We start from the raw sequence: 14778 nt of genomic DNA, 5'->3' as shown, positions 1-14778 counted from the left end.
GAAAATTATACTTTTTTTTAAGATAAATATTTCTTACTTTTCTATTTTTTTCTTTTTATTTAAAATCTATTGTTGGCAAATATTAAATTTTCTTCTTTTTATTAAATTTTCCTAAATTTTCGCATCTAATGTTTTTCATCAAACAATGTTGGAAAATTTAAGGTATTCATTGCGTCTGTTTTAGTGGCAAATATTTCATTAGTGAGTAGAATATTTTTAAAGTTAAAATATTTTCGTTTCGAGTGAACTCGGAAAAATTTAAGAGAATTTTATTTGTCCCTTTGTATTTCATTCTCTTGTCTGAAAGTTATTAGTTTAAAAAATTTTTTTTGTCTATTTTACATATCTCCCAAACTATGAGAAACATTCTTTTAAAAATTCCATTTTATTTCTATTTTATTTCTATTTTATTAAAAATTTCTATTGTTTCAATTTTCGGTATAAACTAATTCTCTGTACGAAAAATTCTATTCAGTTCTTAACTCCGTTAAGAGTGAAATTTTATTATTTTAGTTTTTTCTCTTCTTTTCGAGAAAAATCCAAAAAAAGACTCGATTTTTTTAACCATTGTAAATTTTCCAAATATGTAGAAATAAGGGGAAAATCTTTTTCTTGAATTTTATGATTTTTTTTTAATGGTAACACTTCTTGCTGTCTACATTATTTAAATGGTATTAAATTTAACCAGGGCTGTTGTACCCGGAAGCTGTTTTCTCTCGTCTCAGAGAGATGTTTCCTTTCGGATTTCTCTCTCTCTCTCTCTCTCGATGCTCGGGCGCCAATTACGACGAAATTGAAAATTTCGTACAATACGCTCGTAAATCGCGACAGCGTTGCAAGACCCCGGAGCGGAAATTCTCTGCACCTGAAAACATTAAAAGATCCTCACAAGAAGGTGATTTCAAAGTTGTTTGCAATCATCACTTTCATCCTTATTACTGTTATTCGAAAGATAATTTTAAAGACATCAGTTTTTTTTCTACCTTCTTTTTTTTTATAATCAAGCTTCGAATCTGTGTTATCTTTTTGTAAAAAGAAAGCAGCAATTTACTGTGTAATTTGACTTTTTAACTGACAATAAGAAATTGACAATTAAATATAAATGTTGGAAATTATTTTTCATATAAATTCGGCAGGAAATTCTGTTTTTTGGTTCTAAATTCTATTTGTTGTTTGGAGAGAATTCTGTCTGTCTTGATAAAGTTCTGATTAGTTTTTGGTTTCAATTTGATATCCTTAGAAAAGCTGTGAAAAAATTGTTTAAATATTCGTGAAATCTTTTTTTTTTTTGATTCTTTATAATTTTTAATTCTTTCCTTAGTTTTTAAAAATTTTTGTTTAATTCTTTCCTTAGTTTTCTTTAATTTTTTGTTGAACTTTTTCTTTTTGTTAACTTTTAGTTAAATTTTTGGTTTCTTTTTGGTCTCTTTTAAATAATTTGAAAAAGCATGTGGAGGAAAAAATTATTTAAATTTTTATTATGAGAGTTTAAATCTTTTGGTCCATTTTTGTATGACTTTTTTGATGTATTCAGTACACTGTGTCTTAATGGCATGTGCTGAGTTACGCGTTGCGAAAAGATCAACCCTTTCGGCATTATAACCAAGCCTGCTAGCTAAAAACATTTACCATTTAACTGAACGAGCGACGGTTTTTAAACCCACCTGCTGAGTGGGGCGCGAACTTACCCTCCAGCATCCCACTTATTCTGCATTTTACAAAATATTTACGTCCTTGTAACCCCCTCTCTTTTTTCTATCTCTCTCTCTCACTTTAATTTTTTTTCACTCTTCTCACTTTACTTTTAAAAAAGAAAACCATTAACGCAAAAATCATAAATCTGAAAATTATTATAAAAAATCAGATTTATTTTTCCACAGATTTATAATTAAAAATTTCCACATGTTAAAATTAGTAATTAATTGTCTGGGAGTTTTATTAATTAGCAAGATATTTTAATGTTATTTTTAATGTTTTTTTTTATAAAAATAATAAATTGAAAATAATAATAATAAAAATAATAAAATAAAATTTGTTTTTCCATGTGCTTCAGTTATGCAATTATACACAATATTTAATTACAATTAAATTCTAAGTGCAGGTGATTTAAGATATATGTAATGTCAATTAAAGGCTATCTTGTCTTTCTTACAAAGTCATGCTGTAAATTAAATTGGTTATTTGCTGCCACCCCGTAAATCTTGTTTAAAACATCCTCGCGATATAATGCGAACAGGACAGAAGTATTTGACCGGATAATGAATTAAAATACTCGATTCTCTGCGTGGTGCATTCGAGACATTTTAGAGAATATGCCAAGTGAAATGTAACAAAAATTCTAACTAATCGATTGCGGCTTGCATCAATATTTGATTAACAACATTCAAGCTATTTAATCAAAGTGCACTCGCGATGTAAACGGAATTAAATATATAAAGCACTCTGTCGGGAAATAATTAATCGATTTTCATTAACACTCGATAATAATATATATGTGAATCGAGAAAAGGGGAATTTTTTTTTGTAGCGAAATACTTTTTTTTTAATAAACGGTGTAGTTAATTTTATTAATGTACTCATTATCAGGCTTCGTACTCGATAATTATTTTTTGAAAAAGTAGCAAAAAGTAGCTTGAAAATTGAAAAAAAATTATTAAAAAGTAGCTATCGAAAAATTAAAATTGACGCCTAAAAGAATTCATTTGAGTTGATTCAGAAAAGTTTGATTCTTTATTTCCCTGACTTTTCCCTGATTTCAATAAAAAATACATATTCACGTTTTTTCTGATCTTAACTATTCTGTATTTTTCTAAAATTAAATTGTTTTTCAAATTTTCGGTTCAAATTTAACAAAAATACAATCTTTTTTGATTATTTACGGGAAAATTTATCTATTTTCAAAAAATTGTAGTTACAATTTTTGAAAAGATAATAATATTAATATATTTTTGTTGAATAAATATTTTAATGTTATTAGTTTTACAATTACAATTTACAAAGAGTTCAATTTAAAAATCTTTTAAAATTTAATTATTTCTGGAAATTTATACTTTATTTATATACTATAACTTCTAATATTCAATTATTATCTAAAATCTGAACTGAAATTTATTTAAAAAAAATTATTGTCACAAAGTTCTAAGAGAATTTAATTATTTATGTATAAAAATAAATTAATTGAATGATCAATTGTTATTTCTTGAAATTAATTTTTTATACAGAAATTTATCAAAAATTTTATAAATAATTGAATTCTCTCGAATATTTGTAATAAAATTGTTAAGAATAGTTGTATTTATGGAAATTATTGAATTCTTGCAACGAATTTTATAACAATTTTTTTTTAATAATTGAATTTCTGTATAGAATTTAATTATCTTTAAAAATAAAAGAATTCTCATAAAGAATTCTATTAAAAAGTTTCTAAAGAATTGAATTCTTTTGAAGAATTTTTTTAAAAATAGCATTATTCGAAAAATTTATTTCAATTTGTATTAAAAATAAATGAAGTTCTGCGAAAAATTTTATTATTTATGAAAATAATTGGAAGCATTTTATAAAAAATTGTTTAAATAATTAATTCTTTAAGAAAAGTTTATAAAATTTGTATTTTAAATAAATGAATTCTTCAGAAAAATTTGTTTTAACTTTTCTAGAAGTATTTTATACAACAATTTTTAAATAATAAATTTCTTTAAAAAAAATTTATGAAAATTCAGTTTTAAATAATTGAATATTTGATAAAAATTTATTTCAAATTATTGTAAATAATTAAATTATTGTTTCAAAGGATTTTACTAACAATTTTTTTTAATAATTGAATTTATATAAAAATTGTAGTATTTATAAAAATAATGGAATTCTTATAAAGAATTTTATTAAAACTTTTATAATTAATTGAATTTTTTCGAAGAATTTTAATAAAATGTTTAATAATAATTGAAGTCCTCCTAAGAATTTTATTATTTATTTATAAAACTAATTGAACTATTGCAACGAAATTTATTAAAATTTTTTTTTAAATAATTGAATTTCTGTGAAGAAGTTTAATATTTGAAAATAATTGAATTTATGTAAAAATTTTCGTATTTATAAAAATAATGGATTTCTTATAAAAAATTTTATAATTAATTGAATTTTTTCGAAGAATTTTAATAAAATTTGTAATAATAATTGCATTTTTCGAAAAATTTATTTCAATTTGTAGTAAAAATAATTGAAGTCCTCCTAAGAATTTTATTATTTATTTATAAAACTAATTGAACTATTGCAACGAAATTTATTAAAATTTTTTTTTAAATAATTGAATTTCTGTGAAGAAGTTTAATATTTGAAAATAATTGAATTTATGTAAAAATTTTCGTATTTATAAAAATAATGGATTTCTTATAAAAAATTTTATAATTAATTGAATTTTTTCGAAGAATTTTAATAAAATTTGTAATAATAATTGCATTTTTCGAAAAATTTATATTAATTTGTAGTAAAAATAATTGAAGTCCTCCTAAGAATTTGATTACTTATTTATAAAAATAATTGAATTTCTGTGAAGAATTTTAATATTTGTGAAAATAATTAAATTCTTGAGAAAAATTTCTTTTAAATATATGAATATAATTGAATTTCTATAAATATTTTAGTATTTTTGGGAAGAATTTGAATTAAAATTCTTAAATAATTAAATTCTGTCGTGAAATTTTATTAAAATAATTTAATTAAATATTTAGAACTATAAAATAGAAAAAGGAGCCTAATTCTTAGCTTAGACCTATAGATTCGTTGTCAATTTTGGAACTACTTTTATACTCTCAAGTCTAGAATTCAGTCAAAAGTATTATAGAGCTGAAGGTAAAATTTATTTTTCAGTCTAAAAAATCTAAAAATCGACATTCTTACTTTAGGAGAATCGTATTTCTCCCCCAAAAATGTAATTCAAATTCCTGAGGATTGCAAATTCTGAAAAATCAAACAAGATTGAAACTACAGAATAATTCCATTAAAAGAACAATTTTAACGCGCGAAACATTCAATAAATATGTATTAATCTTTCGGGATACTCTCTCTTCTTTTTTTCTCCTTTCTTCTCCCAATGCGCGACAAAAAGAAGAAAAATAAGTGAATTTCGTGTTTGATCGTATAGATCAGAAGGGATATTGGAGGATACGAGAATGGTTTCCACAAGTACGTAAGCCATCGCGATAGCCAGCTAAAAGCATATTAAATAACCTTAAATTCAATTAAGGAACACACTTAGCACGCCGACAAAAAAAATAAAAACAAAAAAATACAAAAAAATCGTCCCCGGTGCGGCTTGGAACCCGCGAAGTAATTGCGGTGTGGCGCGGGTCTCTAACCAAGGTCTTCTTTTCTGAACCGCCTCTTGGTCATAAATCCGCGTTTTTGCACTAGTCCTCCTCTGATTGGCTCCCAGTGGAAAAGGGTCTGTCTCTCTCTCTCTCTCTTTCTCTCGACGAACGGACACATTATCGTGTCACGGTCAATCGAGGGAAACTTTCAGGAGTCGGCACTCATCCCAACAATGTTTCTTCTTACCCTGCCTGGCCCAAGAGTCGAGTTTCTCTCAAAAACCCCGTGCCGATTGTTTCATCAGTAATTTTAATTAACTTCAATCTTGTTGACAATTTCGCCCGAAGACGGAAATTAATGATTCTTGGACGCAATTTAATTGGAAGAAATACGGCAATAAATAAAAGAAAAAATTGGAAAAATTTCTTTCTTTCTTTCTTTCATATCAATAGAGTTTAGCAAAAATATTCAGTTTTCTTTTATTTAATAAATTAATAGGAATAATGAAATAGAAAATTAATAAGAATCTTTTATTCTTTTCTTTCTTTAGATTCAATGTCTCTAATTAATTATATACATAGAATTACGAATATCTTGAGATTCAATATGGCGAAGCTACTCTTCACCTGCGAACGCCAAGGTCACCGCTAGATGGCAATTGAGTTCTTTCTTGGAATTTCTCTTGCCACCTGGTGGCGACCTTGGCGTTCTCAAGTGGGGAGACTTAACCACCATTTTATATTTTTCTTCGAAAACATTTTTACATTCAAAAATAAAAATGTTACTGTTACTATGTTAATGTTAATGTTACTATGTTACTATGAGAATAATTTTTTGTGTCACGATTAAAGTTGAGCATTAATTTATTAAAAACAGCAAATATTTTTTAAAAACAAAAAACAGGGAAACAAAATAATAATTATTGTAACAATTACGATAAATGTCCCGAGAGCAATTTTTTCTTTTCTTTTTGGAAAAATGATTTGCGAGGGTTTTTCAATTTTAATATGGACCTAAAGTGGCGAGCAGTGCATCACAATGAAGGCAGAAGGAAGAGCTCCTGAAATCTGAGAAGTCAGGGGCCAAGGGATACACTTATAAAAGACCTTGTCTCAAAGACTTGATTCTGCGTCTTCTACATTTCACTGTCAGACCCACGGGAGTCCGAATAATAAGCATTGCGAGAGAAGGGCATCTTGTTATTGCTCACTAGGGGGGCCTCAACTACTCCTTGCTCGTTACTCCTTTCGCAGTAATAATTGCCAGCACTCCTATATAATAATAATAATAATAATAATAATAATAATACATACACGAATATAAGACTCAGAATCTTAAGAATGGAAAGGAGAAAGAGGAGGGAGGATGAGGGAAAAAATAGAGAAAGGTTGTTGTTAGATATGTTTTTTGATTGTGCCTCGAACATTATGACTGTAAAACCACTTTTGAAGAATAGCATTCTGATTTTAAGAAAATTTTACTAGGACTCACCCTATGAACATTTTCAAAGGGTGAATGAATAGGATGAAATTAGACTGTGATAGTAAAAAGAAAATATCTTTCTGGACCCTGATTTTGTTTCATTTTATCGGGACATTAAAGTTTATTTGCAATTTATGTTTATTTTATATAGGCATATTTTAATTTTTTATTTGGAAAAAATTTTTTCACGTAGCAAATTATTTCCTAGGCTGGAAATAATTTAAATTAATAGAGGAGCAATTTTGTAATTTTACTTTGACTTTCGAATCGATTTTGACTTTGACTTTGACTCTCATTTTCATTCTCACTTTCATTTTTACTTTCACTTTCACATTGACTTTCACTTTCACTTTCCCCTTAAATTGCAAAGTTAAAGTCAAAATCAAACTCAAAGTTAGAGGAAAAATTAAAATCATAAAATAACATCAAACACAATATGAAAATCGAAAGTCAAATAAAAAAATCGTGCTCCAGTACAAGCTTCACATTCATCTACTAAAACCTACTATTTAATAGTTTTTTTACGATTTGCTACTATTAGAATACTTTTTCTACATTTGTGACACTAAAGGCCACTTCTTTCTTTTTTTTAAATTTACACAACTTTAAATCCACTAAAAATTGAAATAAAATAATTATACTGCAAAATTTAAATAAACTTCTTAGAAACAATTAAAAAAAATTTAATAAAATTCTTTGAAACAATTCAATTATTTCCAAAAATTGTAACAAATTTTTTCCAAGAATTCAATTATTATTAATATCTACTATTTTAATAAAATTTCAATTATTTAAAAACAAATTTTTATAAAATTCTTCTTGAAAATTCAATTATTTTAATAAATAATAAAATATTCAGAGAAATTCAATTATTTGAAGTGCAATTTTTTCAAAATGTTTTGAGAGAAATTAATTACTTAAAAATTTTATTGTAAATTCTCGTAAAGAAATCAATTATTTAAAAAAAATTTAATTTAATTTGTTTTTAATTTTGAATTATTTGAATTGAATTATTTTGAATACAATTTTCATTAGATTTTTCGAAAGAATTTAATTATTATCACAATTTTTAATAAGAAATTCTTCAAAAAATTCAATTATTTAAAAAAATGTTATTAAAAATCGTCGCAAGAATTCAATTATTTCATGAATAATAAAATTCTTTGTGGGATTTCAATTATTTTTTAACTTGAATATAATTTCAAATGATTGCCTCAAAAAATGCAATTAATTATTTTTTAGAAATTTTATTAAAATTTTTTTATAAAAAAAAAAAAAAAAAAAAATTAAAAATTAAAATTAAAAAATTAAATTAAATTAAAGTTTTTTTTTATAAATTCAATTATTTTTAAAAATTTTGATAAAATACTTTACAAGAATTTAATTTGAAAAAATAATCAATTGTTTATTTTGGTGTTTACCTAAATAATTGAATTCTCGTAGATCTTTCAGGCAAGAATTAATTTAAAAATAAGTTTCAGATAAAATTTTAGATAATAATTGAACATTAGTAATTAAATGTTAATAATAATTCGAATTCTCGTAGCACTTTCTAACAATAAAATTGGATTAAAAATAAATTTCAAATTCAATTTTAGATAATAATTCAACATTTTAGAAGCGTTATCGTATGAATTTTTAAAAGTAAATAAATTTAATAATAAATTTCAAAAGATTTTAAATTGTCTGTCTTTGAAAGTATTAATTGTTGTATAACTGTAATAATATTTAAACATATTTAATTTAAAAAATTCTTAATTTATTATTTTCCTAAAAAATGATTAAAGTTTTGAATAATTTTATTTAAAAATTAAAACAAAATTATTGAATTTTGAAATAATTACAAATGTAATTTAATAATAATATAAGAAATAATTAAATTTCAAAAATGTTTTACATTGAAATTATTTTAAATATTTATTCACATCCTTGACCATTGACGGTCAAGACAAAAAGTGAAACACAAAAAAGGAAAATAGTGTAAAGTTTCATCTAAAACGATTTGAAATATTTTATTTTATTTAAAATTCGTAATTCACAATTACATTCCTGACAATATTGAGGAGGTATTTTTTAAATAGTATCAGTTATAATATTAAATAATAAATTTCAAAGTTTGTTGTTATTTACAATTCGATTAAATTAAAAATTTACTGTTTTAATTTTTTTATTGCAAAGTAATTTTACCTTTTTCTTATTGTTTTACTCGCAGATCTATTATCTTCTTTGAAAAAAATCCTGAAATTTATGCTAAAGAAATTTTTTTCTCACTTTATATATAGTAAACTTAAATAAATATATGACGATTATTTAAATAGTTACATTTCTAACAAATAAATTTTAGTGCTAAAAAGATATACAATTTTTTCAATTTTTTTCCTTTTGCAGATTTTTTTTTACCCCCGAGTAACGCATTTTAATAGAAACGTATTAATTTTTTAATTTTCCGCCATTTTAGATTTATTTATCACTTTTCTTTGTTGAAATAAAATTAGAACATTAATATTTTTATCTTTATTTTTTAAAACATTAGTTTTTTACAATATTGATTTGTGAAATAATAATCAAAATTATTTAAAAAAATTAATTTGTGTACATTTTTTTAACATCAAGTCACTTTAAATAAGAATTAAAATTTTGATTGCCTTGTCAAACGCATATTAATTATCTCTTCGTCTTAAACATACTCTATTAACGCATACAAGACTCCCACAACAATATCGTGCTTTGTTACACTGGAAATTAAAAACAAAACATTTTTATTAAATTTGTGTTTTAGAAAACTAAAGGTAAAACTTATAATATTTTTCTTTTGTCACTTTAACTTATTTGCAAAATGAACAAAAAAAAATGTAAATTTGTTTTATTTTACAAGGTAGAAAAATAATAATATTTTAATATTTACAATAAATTAATAACTTACCCTTTCACCATCATTCGCACATTGACCATTGACGCTCAAGACGAAAAGTGTAAAGCACAAAAGCAAAATAGTGTAAAGTTTCATCTAAAAAGTTCGGGGAAATTTTTTTTATTTAATTTTATTAATAAATAAATTAATTAATTTTATAAATAATTTTATTAATTTATTTTACCTTTTCTAATTATTGCTCAGGTTTGTTTACACTTCTTTAATACCTTAGTTGAGATTGTTGTTTAACATAAAATTTTCACAATTTATATACTCGGAAGAAATTGTCAATTATTTCTTTTATTGAATTGCGTTACTTTTGTTCAATACTGAGAATTTTTTTTCTTTCTTTAAAAATCTGTTGATTTTGTAATATTTTTCCGTCTTTGAATCTTCAGTTGAACTGTTCTTTGTCAATATTTAAACTACTTTAAAATATCTCAGTTTTGTTTTCTTTTTTCTTAAATTGTAAATTAATTTTTTATCCTTATTTAGTTGTCGTTAATTTATAAAAATTATAACAAATAATTTTCAATGCAATTATTAAATTTTTATGTTATAAAAAACGAAAATTAAATAATAAGTAAATAATGACTGTAAAAACAGTTACTTGTTATTTTTTTTAATAATCATTATGAAAATTAGAATTAATCGCCGCAGCAATGTTAATTTATTTATTATTATTTTTTTGGGTAAAAATAAAAGTAGAAAATGGATAGTTTTCTTTTTTTTTGTCTTTATTACTTAAAATTCTTTACATTTTATATTAATGTAAAAAGTTCGTGAATATTTTATTTTAAATTCCTAATTGCATTCTCGTCAATAATCAGAAGCATTTTTTTATTGAAAAAGTTATAAAAAAATGTTACCTTATTTAGTTATTGCTCGTGTCGTTTTTCCTCTTTTAAAACCAAACTTTTGTAATTTGATGTGTAATAAAAAACTTGTTCCAATTTAAATACTAACAAAAAATTGATATTTATTTGCATTTTTTTCAATAATAAGAATTTTTTTCTTTCTTTAAAAATATTTTTGCTCTAATTTTCCGTTTTCGAATTTTCAGTTATTTATTTGTTGAATTGCATTATTTTCGTTCAATATTGAAAGTTTTTTCTTTCTTTAAAAATCTGTTGTTATTGCAATATTTTTCCGTTTTTGAGTCTTCAGTTGGAAAATTAATGTCAATATTAAATTTTTTTAACAATATTTTTAATTTTGTTGTTTCTTTTATTTGAACATTTATTTTATCCTCATTTAGTTGGCGTTTAATATAAAAAAAATTTTCATTCAAATAATTGAATTTTGTATGTTAAACATTGACACACTCCTTGCTATTTTATTTATTTTTCAATCCTAAAATTTTGAATTAATTTCATTTTATTTATTTCTTTATTTATTATATTAGAATTAAAAATAGGAACAATTAGGTTTTATTTTTTTTAACATTTCTGAAAATTGGAGTAAAACCAATATAAGTATGCCTAGCAATTTTTTTTTATATATTTAAATATAAATTCATTTAGCTTCATTACTTAAAAAATTTTAAAAGAAAAGCTTGGAGAATTTTACTTAACAAGCAAATGTTATTTAGAATTGAAAATTTGATTGTCTGGCCAAACGTTTGATTAACTGCTCCTTCTTTTTAAACATCTTCCATTAAAGCATCGCAGACCTTGACAACAACTGCGACGAACGCACTTCAAATTAAAACTTAATTAATTACTAAAAGTAATGGTTATATTTTTTTTATTTGCTATACTTTAACTTGATTAAAAAAATGAAAAGTAAAATACAATTTTTTTTTCTATATTGTTAAAAATCCTAAATAACTTACCCATTCACCTTCATCTACACATTCTTGGCCATTGACAGAAAAAAGGAAAAGTGCAACACACCAAAGTAGAATAGTGTAAAGTTTCAGCTAAAATAATCGTGAATATAAATAAAAAATAAATCGCGATTATAAATAAAATAGAGAACTTAAATTCAAATTTTAATCACTAATTAAAAGGTATTTTTTTACTTAAAATTATTGTAAGTAATTTTACCATTTTTTTATTAGGTACCTATTATTGTTTCACAAGTAGATATTTCTTCTTTGAAATCTAAATTAAAATTGACGACAAATAAAAATTATTCGCGATTTATATACTCGGAAATGTTTAACAAATATTCATATTATTGCGTTGTTATTTTCAATTATGTTTTTTGTGTAAAAGGAAAATTAAAAGATTAATATTTTTTTGTCGTTTTTTATTCTTTAAAACATTTTGTTTTCAATAAATTTTGTTAAGAGAAAAAATTTGTGCAAATTTTTTTTTTGACATCAAATAATGTTGTTTAGAATTAAAATTTTTTTTTTCAATCATTCTGAAAATTTGAATTGACCTATCAATTTATTTATTTAAGTTTTTTTTTATATAAAAATAGAATTATAAAATGGATATTTTTCCTTTTTTTATTTTTATTATTAAAAAAAAGTACATTATCAATGAAAATTTTAGTAAAGAAAATTTGTGCTATTTTTATTTACATTTATTATTTAGAATTAAAATTTTGATTAGATTAACCACCTCAAATTCTTTGACATATTGTACTCTTGCATTTAAGACGCCAACAACAACGGCGAGATCCGCCACACTGAAATAAAAAGTAAAATATTTTTAATAATTTAATATATTTTAGAAATTAATTAAAAGAGGTAGTTTAAAAAAATAATTTAAATACTTAACATTTTTTCTTGTTTTTTTGCAAAATTAAAAGGAAATTTTTTTTATTTTTCTGGATAAAAAAATTGATATAGGTTTATATTTAAAATAGTTAGTAACTTACAAAATCACCTTCACCTACACATCCTTGGCCATTGGCAGTCAAAACAAAAAGTGTAATACACAAAAGGAGAATAGTGTAAAGTTTCATCTAAAAAAATTGTGAATATTTTATTTTATTTCAAATTTCTAATTAACTTCTTACTATTAAGAAGATATTTTTTATTGCAAAATTTATAAATAATTTTACCTTTTTCAATTATTGCTCAGATCGCAGTTTTCTTCTTCTTCTTCTTTGGAACTTTTTATAATTGACGTTTAATAAAAAATTGTCACGATTTATATACTGATAAAAAATTGATATTTATTTGCATTTTTTTTTTAATAATGAGAATTTTTTTTCCATTCTACAAAAATGTTTTTGTTATATTTTTCCTTTTTCGAATTTTCAGTTGGGGAATAAATGTCAATATTTAAATTTCTTTAAAATTTATTTTTAGACTTAAATTTATTTTTCTTTTTTTATTTAAAATTAATTTTATTTATTTTTATGTTGTTAAAATTGGAAAAAAATTCTAATCGATGGAATAAATTTTTTTGGCATTAATAACCAAATTTAAAATGAGAAGTAAAATGTTTTTAGTAAATTAAAATTTTATTAAAAAACTATTGAAAGTAATGTTAGTTTTATTTATTTTTTTTTGTACTTGAACTTTTTTGCAAAATTAAATGAATTATTTAATTCCTTATTTTATGAGGAAAAAAATTAATTACAAAATTTAATTGATTAATTTTTACAATTATTAATAACTTACCGGATAACGATCACTTGCACAATCTTTTGGTTATTGACACTTAGAACAAAAATTATAACTTACAAGAGTAAAAAAAAATTCATTCAAAACGCTCGTGAAAATTTCATTTTATTTTACAATTTTAAATTTAATTTCTCACTATAAGATATTAAATATTTTCAATACGTGAGAAAATATTATATTTCATTGTAATTCTTATAAATAAGTAATTTTACCAATTTTCTTAAGACTATAAAAATCTTCTTTAAAAGCAAAACTTTTTTCGTTGACGTTTTATAAAAAATTGTCACATTTTTACACTCGGAAATTTTTCAACGATTATTTTAATAATTGTGTAACTAAAATTCAATAATGAAAATTTTAATACCATAAGAATGTTTTTTCTTATTTTATAAATGTTTTTGTAAATTTTTTCCTCTTTTATTTTGTGTGCGCATTTTTAATATAAATATTTAAATTTTTTTCAATATCTCTGTTTTCGTTTTGAATTTTTTTCAAAATAAATTTTATCCTTGTTTACTCATCGTTCATGTACAATTGTAAAAAAAATTTTCCCAATAAATAATTAATTTTCTTTTTAAAAAATGAACGTTTTTGTATATTGTTTTTATTTCTTTCAAAAATTTTTTTTGTTCGTTTGTTATTTATAATGATGAATTTAGAAAAAATGTTTTCGTTTCTAATTTTTAGTTATAGAATAGAAGAAAATTTTACTGGAAAATTAAAGAAAATTTATTAGAAATTCGTAGAAATGATAATTTAAAAAAGTGGATACATTTTTTTTTAATAAAATACAAAATTTTTATTTAACATTTTTAATAAATTTTTAATAAAATAAAAGAAAAAGCAATTAATTTCTCTAGAATTTCGAGTTGCAAATATTTCTTTTGTGATTTTTGAAGCATTTTTATTGTATTCTCTTTTTACATTGAGACTGATTAACGAGTAGCTGGAGAGGTGAAAAAAAAATTGAACAAATATCGTTACAATGGGGTAACTAGAATATATAAGAAAAATTGCGAATATATTTGAAATAAAAAATGTTTCGTATATTTCACGATGACAATATCAGTGGTATACGGGTATATATATTCATGCACGATTCCATATGCATGAGGGAGATAAGTTTGGTTTCCTGTCGGAAAGAGAGACGATTTAAAATCCTGCCAATGACTATTCCCTCTCACTCGTCAAGGGTGACGCGTTGCATTTCAAGGAGGTCCTTATTTAATGGCGCTAATGTATATTTGTCCCCTGCGACGTCCAACTCTTTCGTCCCTTTCTTCTCTTTCGTTGCCTCATCAATCTTGACTCTTTTAGCTCAAAGATTTTGTCGAAGGAAATAATGCTTTCGTATATTTTTTTATATAAGTCACACAGTGAATATGCATATTAAATGTGGATGAATCTCTCTCTCTCTCTCTTTCTCTCTCGATGATATTTTCAAAGCAGGTTTTACAAAAACTGGTCCTTTCATATAATCTTAAGACGTTAT

The 14778-nt window shown here is 23.0% G+C and overlaps 3 long non-coding RNA genes across 3 annotated transcripts; all 3 read right to left on the bottom strand.

Moving 5' to 3' along the window:
• Nucleotides 1–9307: 9307 nt before the first annotated feature.
• Nucleotides 9308–10009, bottom strand: LOC122499471. The gene is made up of 3 exons (XR_006301329.1): nucleotides 9885–10009; nucleotides 9713–9796; nucleotides 9308–9524 (listed from the first exon to the last, which is right to left on the bottom strand). It is a non-coding gene; the product is annotated as an uncharacterized LOC122499471 (long non-coding RNA).
• Nucleotides 10010–10969: 960 nt separating this feature from the next.
• LOC122499476 lies at nucleotides 10970–11809 on the bottom strand. Its single transcript, XR_006301335.1, has 3 exons — nucleotides 11749–11809; nucleotides 11535–11621; nucleotides 10970–11397 (listed from the first exon to the last, which is right to left on the bottom strand). It is a non-coding gene; the product is annotated as an uncharacterized LOC122499476 (long non-coding RNA).
• Nucleotides 11810–12208: 399 nt separating this feature from the next.
• On the bottom strand, nucleotides 12209–12763 carry LOC122499477. The gene is made up of 3 exons (XR_006301336.1): nucleotides 12719–12763; nucleotides 12533–12619; nucleotides 12209–12340 (listed from the first exon to the last, which is right to left on the bottom strand). It is a non-coding gene; the product is annotated as an uncharacterized LOC122499477 (long non-coding RNA).
• Between the last annotated feature and the right edge of the window lie 2015 nt (nucleotides 12764–14778).

The sequence above is a fragment of the Leptopilina heterotoma genome, unplaced genomic scaffold, assembly GCF_015476425.1.
Source record: "Leptopilina heterotoma isolate Lh14 unplaced genomic scaffold, ASM1547642v1 Lhet_168, whole genome shotgun sequence".
NCBI lineage: Eukaryota > Metazoa > Arthropoda > Insecta > Hymenoptera > Figitidae > Leptopilina > Leptopilina heterotoma.
The sequence above is the reverse complement of the archived record's forward strand: the minus strand, read 5'-3'. Positions and strand labels throughout refer to the sequence as shown.